A 10001-nucleotide genomic window follows, 5' to 3' on the forward strand; every position below is an offset into this window, starting at 1 on the left:
CTGAACTGGGGCTTTCGAATATTTTAAATTTCCACATTTTAGAAACAATAGAACATTTCTTCAGTATTTGCAACTTAAGAAAACACTTCTGGAGCTTTGAGAGGATATTATTGAAAGAAAGCAACAGGATTACTGGACTGTATTTGTACATATACGCACATGATTGGTTCAACTTAGTATCTTTCTTGAAATTGTGTTCAAGTATTATTTATCCTGGCCTGACATGCATTCTTTAATGTAGCTCCTTAATGTGGATTGCTGTCTCTGATTGCTGACATGGGTAATGAATAAGAGGCGTAAGGAAATGTGTTCACTGGACAAGAGCAAAGTAATTTCAATGCAAGGAAATGAAGGAAACAGACCTAGAAAATCCTGAATGCATTTGGGAGCCTTAGACTCATTTTCCTTCCTTTGCTTATTTTTGCTCAGAGATGGTAGCGTGCTCCACAGACTCACGGTCTGGTAACTTATAGGCATGTACACGAACAGTCAGGGCCGTTTTTACTCAGGTAAAGTGTGCACGCTCAGGGTCTTGCACTTTAACTTCTTGGCGCGAGAAGAACGTGCTGAGTGTCCCCTGAAGTCTAACGCATTCAAAGGGCAGCCCTCCCCCTCAGGTGCCTTTCTTGGCTTGCCTCCGCGCTCGGCGTGCGCCAGAGCCACTGCAGGCAGATCGCACACAAAGGAGGAAGGGCTCGCGCTAAAGTTTCAGGGGCCTGACGCTGGCTGCTGCCCCTTTGCGAACGTGCACTGGGAAACGTCCAGCCCTGCATGCTGGAGTCGAGGAGAGACAGTGCCGAGGGGACGCCTGCCTGGCCGCAGCGTCACGCTCGGCTCGGGAGAAGTCCCTGGGGAAGGGCGTCGGAGGAGAGGCCGAAGGGGAGCCGGGCAGACAGAGCGAGCCAGCCAGGGACATCCAGCATCGTTCGCTTCGCTGTCGGCGGCGCGGGCCCTTTGCAGCCTGCCCGGGACAAACCTTGCAGCAGCTCCATTGGCTGAGAGCGGCTAGCGCTGCTGCGGCTGCTGCCAAAACAGCTCAAGCCAAGCGCCCGCTTTCTCCAGCCCCCCTCCAAGCAGGGCAGCGGCGGCTGCAGCAGCAGCAGCCAGCCGCTCAAATGGAGTGGGAAATGGCTAGTGGTGGCATATAGCGCCATAGATTATCTGCTTCACGTTTTGTATTTAGCTGTCTCTAATCTGCTTTCCTTTGCCTGAGCCCCCAGCTGGGGGTGGGGGAGAGGCAGGCGGGAGAGATTCTGTCCTTTGCTGCCGGTAATATACGCGATAATGTTTATATGATTAGCTGAGCCCAGGGGTGGGGAGTAGAGAGAGGGGGGTGGAGATTGGAGGAGGAGGCTGGAGGTGACTCCAGTTCAGAGCCAGTGGAGAGTCTGTGTCAGGATTTAGCAGTCCCCAGTCACACACACAGAGGTGCATGAGCGAAAAGGAGCTTGCAATACAATTCACTGGGATTGTGTGCGTGTGTTGCGTTACCCCCCCCCCCCCCCATTGCTGTGTGTGTTAGTAGCTCCGCGCTTGGTTCCTGGGCTCCAGCCGTTCACGGGGCAGCAGCGGCGAGAGGAAGACGAGAAATCCGAGGAGGGGCTGGAACTGTATCATGCCAGAGGCCAGAATGTCATCCAGGGAGATGTAAATGAGGTCGATGCGAACGACAGAGACACGGAGAAGGGAGGGGGCTTTGCTCTGCAAAATTTGAGTTGGTCGCCCCGCTGCTCGCATCGCCTTTATTCCCCTTCTCGTGATCGCTGCGGAGAAAGGACTCCCAAGGCTGGTCACATACACTGGGCTTTGCACCGTGGTCCACCCCTTTGATTTATTGCTATTATTTATTTATTTATTGGTCGGGGAGCCTGGCTATTTTAGACCTTTCCTGCCGAGCGGGGTGTTGGAAACTGCCGGAAAATGTTGACTTAGCCCTAGCAAAGCCAGCCTACCGACCGGCCGGCCGCTTGGAGGAGGAGAAGCCGCCTTGCGTGTGTTGTCCCAGCTCAGCAGCGAGCTGCAGAGCCAGCTGCCTCCCTCTCTCCCTACCCAGCCCAGCTTTCTCCTGCCCGGTCCCCGTTGCGCCTGCTGTTGCTGTGGTGCCTCCTGAACTAACTCCTCTGCCCCTGGCGTTCAGAGGGGGCTCACCCGGCGCACTTCTCTGGGGCATCCGAGTTGAGAGAGAGAGAGCGAGAACCTGGCCCGGCTTCGGTTCCACAGAGCGAGGTAAGACGAGCTAAGGGCAACAATCTTGCTGCTGCTGTTCCCAGGACCTGTTTGCTACTTGCGTCGCTTCCCTCTTGAGCCGTTTGCAAAAAAAAAAAAAAAAAAAGACTGGGCAGGGGGGTTGGCTTGTTTGCTGAACCCAAGGCCGCCCCCCTTCTCCCCTGGGGTATCCCCCGTTCCCAGTGAACCACAGTAAATTGGTGGCGACGGCGAAGAGAGGAATAGGCCCCCCACACCCCATGCAGCCTATTTTTTTTCACGCCATCACCATTTACTAATAGTCCGCGCCGGTTAACTCAAAGTGCTGAGTGGGGGTGAGGACAGACCGGGCGAGCCGAGGGGGCAGCTGCCACTGGGGGGGGAAGGAGACTGGGCAGGGGAGGTAGGGCGCGAGGGCCGGCGGCAGGAGCATGGCTTGCTGCCTTTTGGGCAGGCAGAGCCCATGGGGCTGGTTAATCCTCCGACAGGGGCTTCCCAGGCAGCCCCAGAAAGGAGACGGTGACATGAAAATGGAGCCAGATGTGAACTAGGGTGGCCGATCATGGCCAATTAGAGGCAGGCTCCAGGGGCTGTGGGCCGGCTTCTTGCAGGGGGTGGGCGCCCTGGGGAACCAGGGCTGGCAGGGTGGGAGTGCGGAGGAGCCCCAGTGGCGTGGGGTCCCGGGGCGGCCACAGCCTCTGGGCCCCTGGGGAGAGGGAAGCCGGTGCTGTAGGCTCCTGGGCAGCCGGACTGGTGGAGCGGGACCCGGGGGCGGGCTGCGCTTTCCTGCCCAAAGGGGGCTCCGGGCCGCGGTGGGAGAGCAGGGCCGTGGGCAGACTGCGAGCTGCCGGCCTCTGAAAGAAGTAACTCCCGGGGATCCTCGACCTCCTCCCACAGCCCTCACCTTCCCCCCAGCGAGGGCTCTGGTGTCAGAGCTGGGGAAGGCTGTCTCCTGCCAGGCACCCCTGAAAAGGGACCAGGCTGAGCGGCTCTTCCAAAGGAGCCTGCAAGGCTCTAACTAACAGCAGGAGCCATATGGTTCCCGTTACCGGAGCAAGGCAGCCTTTTCTCTCCTCTTTGGTCTGATCCAACATTCTTTCCTGTATATTGAGCCAGCAAGTCTCCTTCTCTCCCCTCCCTCCTCGGGTTCAGAGGAGTAATATCTTGACGTGGGTAGTTCATTCATTTGTCTCTGTGTGTGTATAGAGCAGGCCCCACCAAGTCTGGCGAACTCAAGTTGCGCAATGAAGAAAGTTGCATCCGTTTAGTAAATAATTACCTGTTGCAGATTTATTTTAACTAAATCAGCTTCATAAAGAGCCAGTCCGCCCAGCCGCGAGTGCATAGGGAAAGAGGCTTCCAGCTAGCAATGATAATCCTTCCCAGTTGTGGAAGAAGGAGGGTTTTTTTTAGTTTCAGATGTGGAAAGCTGGGGCCATCTGGAGACAGAAAACAAAGTACGTGTGTCACGGGCACCTTTTACTGTATCTGGGTTTAACAAAAATAGTATCCGGTTATAAATCTAAATTAGTGCTGGTGGGGTTTGGACATAGTTGATTTGTCAGAAAGTAAAGATGTGGTATTCAGGTGTATGTTTTTCTTTGCATAGAAATGTTCTTGCGCACACGATGAAGAATTCTGCAGAACAAATGTTCCGTTGTTTGGTTTCTTCAGACACTCTGATTCCCTTCTTTTGTTGCTTGTCACTAAAAGAGGTGCCATTTCACATCATTCTGCACAAATTGTTTGAATTAATGCAAGTGTGAATTCTTACCGTTTGAAGGGGGCTATTAGCATATCAAAGGTTTCTTAGTTCCAGCTCAATTGAGAAAATTTCAGCTTGTCTTCCATTTGCTTCCAAGCAGAGGCCCAAAGGGCAGTGGGAATTGTAAAGGGATAAAATGGGGAGGTGGATTTGGGTTATGTTTCTGAACTTTTGCTGTTTTGTAATTATGTGAGTGAAAAACATTGTCTGTCTGCTGCAGAGCCCTTGCAAACGGTCAGACAATTATTTTCTATTGGTTAATGGTTTGTTCAAGAAAAAGAGTGACCTTTTATGACAGCCACAGTGACATTGCTTCTGGTGTCTTCTGTCTGTTAGTGGGATTTAGAAAGCCTTTTCTACTGGACTCATGCTTCGGGTATGGCCTACACATTATGGCATTAGGGGGTCTGAATAGGAAAGAACTTCTGATTATTTCAGAGAAAAATGAAATCTTGAAATAAAAGACAATTCCAAACCTTTGAAGTAAACATACTTTTCTCCTTAATATGTAGACTAGGATAATAGACAAGCTTTCATATGTAGTTTAAAGAAAGTGTTACCATCTATTAGCCATGTACTTCAATTTCATTTTTATTATAAGTACATTTCTAATGTGAAAAATAATAACTTCTTGTAATCTGATTTAATGGGTTAAATATGGGATACTAAGAGCAAAGTATTATATTTTGCGGTTAATGATAGTGGTGTAGTAAATATTCTTAAGTAGGTGTGGCAAGGCCTGTGTCGGTCTCATAGTAGAATATTTATCATTATGTTTTAAATTGGTTTACATACCTCAAATTTACACAATTTTTGATTCATTAGGTACTGTTGTTTTCCTGTGTTTGCAAAGAGCAATGTCTCAGTCTACCCTTTCATTATCTTAAAAAATCAATATTCATAATCTGGCAAACCAAGAGCCAAGCAAAATGCAGTTATCCTTCAGTAAGGTGGGCCCTTTTCCAGAGAGTCGATGGTTCTTGGGGACTGCATTCTGGTCTCTCTCTTGTCTTTGGCAAAAAATAACTTTGTATCTCCCAGACCTCTTAAACTGAATAAAATATCATCTGTTTTGTGTGTGTGTGTGTGTTTTTTAAAGTGGTTTTGAATGCTTTGTAGGTTCCTGGGTTCTTTGCACATTGTAGTGTAAGGAATATGAATATGACATGCCTTTATTGTAAGAGGTATCTTTACTAATGTTCAAAAGTGTTCCTTTTACTTTCATTTAATAAAGAAACTGAGTTGCATGGTATAAGAGTCTTGAAGAAAACTGTAGTTCATTACATAGTTTATTTAGATTTCTATTACCCTTAAATGGACATCACTTCAGTATTTTGTAGAAAGATGGGTTTTAGTGGTCCTAAAATTGTGTCATTACCTTGAGGTAATTTTTTAGCAGTTTATTTGCCTAATGCCTTCAGCTGTCTAAAGTGTACCTTTTGGTGGTATAAAAGGAACATATTGATGTGATTGCCATTATTGCACTTAAGTTGCTGTTAACTAGTCTGCTTTGAATGCAGAGTGCTATAAAGAAAGCGCATTATCCTTAGCGCTATTAGGGATAATCTAAAAATTGTCTTGAAAATGTTGCACTTCAGTTTATGTGATGGTGATCCCAAATTTGACAAATCTCTAAAGATATAAAATGCAGTGGAAGAAAGATTTTCAACATTCAGATGACAAAATTGGACCACTTAGAGAAAAATTAATGTGCAACAGCAGCACTTCAGCTGCCATTTTCAATCACTGTGGGTTTCTATGTGTTGGCAACAGAAAAGGAACATAGACATTCATATAGTTCTGGGAGCTGGTGGTTGGGGAAATCAGGATATTGAATCATGTGGGTAGAACAAACCAATTACTTCAGGTTTTGACTTGAGACTGGCCAATAAACATTTTTTTGGGGGGCTTCTGGCTCCCCCTGCTCATTAATAGACCAACATCAAAGTGAGCAACCAAACTTCCAAATGTTATAAAAACTAATGTAAAGATACAGATCTTACATGTAGTCTTGCAAGTCTTAATTTAAGACAAGCAGTTGGAGTTTTTATTGCAGCAATTTTCACAATCAGCAGAGACATTAACACCAGGCTTCTGGGTGTTTCCTTCCTTACAATGAGCAAGAGGAGAGCTTTAAAAAACAAAGTTTGTTTAGTAGTTAGTCCTTATTTGATCACTTCAGAAGCTTTCTCCATGTTTTATTTATCCTTTTTATAGCTTTTAATGTTTTAAATCAAGAATTGGGGTTATTCAGAGGATATTTCTTAGCTTGGGTAAGAAAATACTTTATTGAAATTAAAATAATCAAGGTGGCAATAGTTTAAAAGTTTGTGCTATATTTATTTTTTAATGATACATACTAAATATGCGATTTTGTTTCTGAAAAATGTGATAGTTCAAAGTGAATCTCTATTTGAATAAGGTTATATCTTTTTTTAGTAGAGTAATCAAATGAATTTACTGTACTGTTTGGTAAATATATTGTAATCTGGCTGGTTGTAATTTCACTTTTAGAAAAACAAGGACCTATTTGCAGCAAATTTTGTCTAAATTCAAGTTGGAAAAACATTTTTATTTAAGTAAGTCTAGCAATTAACTGTGTGCATCCAGTATAGGGAAAATTACATAATTAGGAAAAATCAGAGATTGAAGCATAAAGATGATCACATTTTTTTGGAAAATTTGGCCTAAAAAGTTTATCTGATGCACTGGTACTTGCTAGGTTTGCTCGCACCACTTCCATGTAGTGTGTTGACTTTCATATTGAAAATTTTTGTAGATTTCTTCTAAACAGCTCTTGCTGAACTTGTTGGTAAAATTATCTTTACCAGGAACTACACTAATCCCTAGACAATTCTTTTAAATTTTAAATAATTGCAATACATTTTCCTGAGCCGTCATATTTTCCATTGGGAAGTACATGAGAATGACAGATAAAACAAGAACTTGAAGTAGCTATTAATGATCTTACCAGGTGAAGTGCAAGAGAAGAAGTTAAACTATGTCTGGCGGATAATTGAAATCATATTCATGCACAGGAAGGCAGTCAGTTATAAAGCAGCATACTTTATAGCAAACTTTAGTGAAATTATAATCAATCATGTTACTTAGATATGTCATGTTCAACAGAAATTTTTTAAAGCATTTTATAGGATTGATACATTTGTGATGTGAAAAGGCAGCTTGAAATAGCAAAATATTCTACTTCTTAAGTATTTAGGTGCAGCTTTAAACTTAATTTTGTCTTTTATTTTTGTTTTTCAAATCTCAGAGTTTGAAAAAACTAAAAGATTTAAACAATCACTGTATTGCAAGTGGATGTAAAGATAACTGGAAAAGCAAAAAGCTATGTAAAGGCCATTCTCAGTATTTTTAACAATGCCGTTTAATATTTAAATAGATTTCAAAGATAGGTTCATTTGCTTTCCAACAGTTCTTAAAATAAGAGTAGTAGGTGGTTCTGTAGGGATAGGTAAGCTTGTGGTATTGTTTGAATACATCTATAGGAAGAGGCGCATTCAATCTTTACTTAATGAACACACTTATTTCAATCTGAGCTGTATCCAGTAAAAAGATGAATTCAAAGTTGTCACTCTTAAAGCCCTGCTCAATAACCATATTTTCTTGAAGCTCAACTTCTTCACCTGTCAGTGTGTGAAATACAGGTTCCAACATTTTGGGGTTGAGGAGTGTATGCTGCTTACTCGCTAGTGATTTAAGTTGTAAAAATGCATTGCTTAATGAGTAGTACAATCAATTCAACCCTCTTACGATACAAACTGATAATTTAAAACCAGTTCTTAAGAAAAGGGCCCTTGATCAGATTCTGAATTATAGCATAGTCCAGGTTATGGGTCATTATCTTAAATTGAGTATTTTATGGGACTTTGAAGAAATATATAATTTGCACGTGTCATGATTTCTTTCTTGTTTGATTTTCAACAGTCATTATTGCCACGATTCAACTTACACAAGCCTGTTATTTACCAAAAATTATTTAGAAAGGCATAATAATCAAGAGCATTGCAGACTGACTGAAGCAAACACAATGCTTAACACCTGCAGGTAAAGTGCAGCCTACTGCAAAATGCTATTGATTGCTTTTGTGGCACAAAGCAAGCTTAAATACAATTTATTTAATTACAACAAAATTGCAGTTTTATGAAGTAATATACTTCATCTTTTTAGAAGATTTTACATGTTATTTGCTGGTAAGTAAAATCCCATCACAGTAGTATGAATTTGTTCAATTACCAGAGCAGCTAAGGGGGATGGGGTGGGGTGGGGAAATCAATTTACACTGAAAAGCTCCAGAAATGAGATTAACTTGGTTAGTAGGAATTTGCCAGCAGTATCTAAATTGCTTAATATTATAAAATATTACCATATTTCATGTACAGTAAGAATGTTGACTACACATCATATTTGTTGTTTTGGCTGTTTTTTTGTATCATGTAAGCATTTCTATTTTTATTCCTACAATAGCATTTGCAGATAAGTCAAAAGTCTAACAATAACTTACAAAATAGAGGGACTAATACTCTCCTCTAAAAGAAATAGTACTATTTTAGATAAGTGATCACAACTAGTTATTTCTCCTGTCTAGCTTGTTGTCTGTAAATACCTTAGCAGACATTTCAGACTGAAAGGCAAGAGATAAAATGTTAATTTCAGAGTGGCCCCAACAGTGTCCATATTCTTCTTGTCTGTAATGTAAAAAGTCTTTGCTCATCACCTCCAGAATAAAAAAGCCATTGTTACTTCTTAATATAAACCATTTTTTGTGGAGTATTTAATATTGACATTAGCATTTTATCTTTAATCCTTATATGTAAACAGTGAACTGGAATTTTTGTATCTGCAAAATCTGTTGTGGTTTAGACTTCCTAGTATTTAACCAGGCATCTGCTGGACTCTGTTCTTGCTTTATTCAGTCACCAAAACTGACTTTGCTACAAGGACGGGCAACATGACAAGTTAGAACCAGTGGACCATTTGTAGGTAATAAGGTCAGTTTACTGGAATTTCTGAGGAAAGTGGTTAAAAAGAGAGGACAAATGTCACTATGAATAGAGATGTTTTAATCAGACCTTCTGCCTTAGGGTAAAATTTAGGTCTGTTTTCACCAGGATGTAATGTCTCCCTCTACAGAGAACAGTATTAATTACGGTGTGACAAGGGAATGTGTATTGAGGAAAATGGGGTCTCTCTTGGTCTTGTCATTGATTTTTCTAATCTGTGAGGAGTACGTTATAAATATTAAAATTCACACAAAGGGAACTCAACTCCGTATTTCAATGCTGAAAGCAGTTACCTTCAAAGAACTGTATTTAAAACCAATAGAACTTTTCCAAGGGCCTCTTTAGTGGTGTGAAGTTTAAAATATTGTGTTCCTTTCAAAGTAATGCAGTGGTGCAGTTTTTCATCAGAGTGCTTGCTTCCATTTTATTGTGTAAACATGACAGAGTCTAAGTCTGTCTCTGCTAGGTTCCTTGGAGCATTAAACCCCTCTGAAAAGAATATCCTTTTATTTTAAAAGCAGTTTTAAAACAGATCTTTTCTACCATCTTTTTTTCTTTTTTCAGCTGCCATAAATATATAATGTAGTATGGCATAATTGCCCACAGATCTTTGTTGTGCCCAAGTTGTCTTGTTGGAAGAGAATGGGGGCAGAGTTGCAGGGGAGGGGGGGGGAGAGGACTTTACACTGTTTGCTGTATGGTTTTTTTTTTTAATTTTGCATTTTAATTGTTACTTGTCCTGATTACCTGCAAATGCTTAGCCAAAGTACAAGCCAAAACAGTAGTTGTCTTAGGAATTTTTTACAAGGACTAGATTTTAGATGCTAACTTCTAATGCAGTACAGAGTAAAAGATGTTTAATATTTTGATACTGAATTTAGTAAGGGATTGTATTACATCATTCTTCATAAAAAAGAAAAATTAAGGGAAAGGTGTTCTTTTATCTGGTGGTGGTGGTTTTTGAAGAAAAGGATATTTTAATGTTATTCATCAAAAGCTACACAGATTTT

Source organism: Emys orbicularis, chromosome 8 (genome assembly GCF_028017835.1).
Source record: "Emys orbicularis isolate rEmyOrb1 chromosome 8, rEmyOrb1.hap1, whole genome shotgun sequence".
NCBI lineage: Eukaryota > Metazoa > Chordata > Testudines > Emydidae > Emys > Emys orbicularis.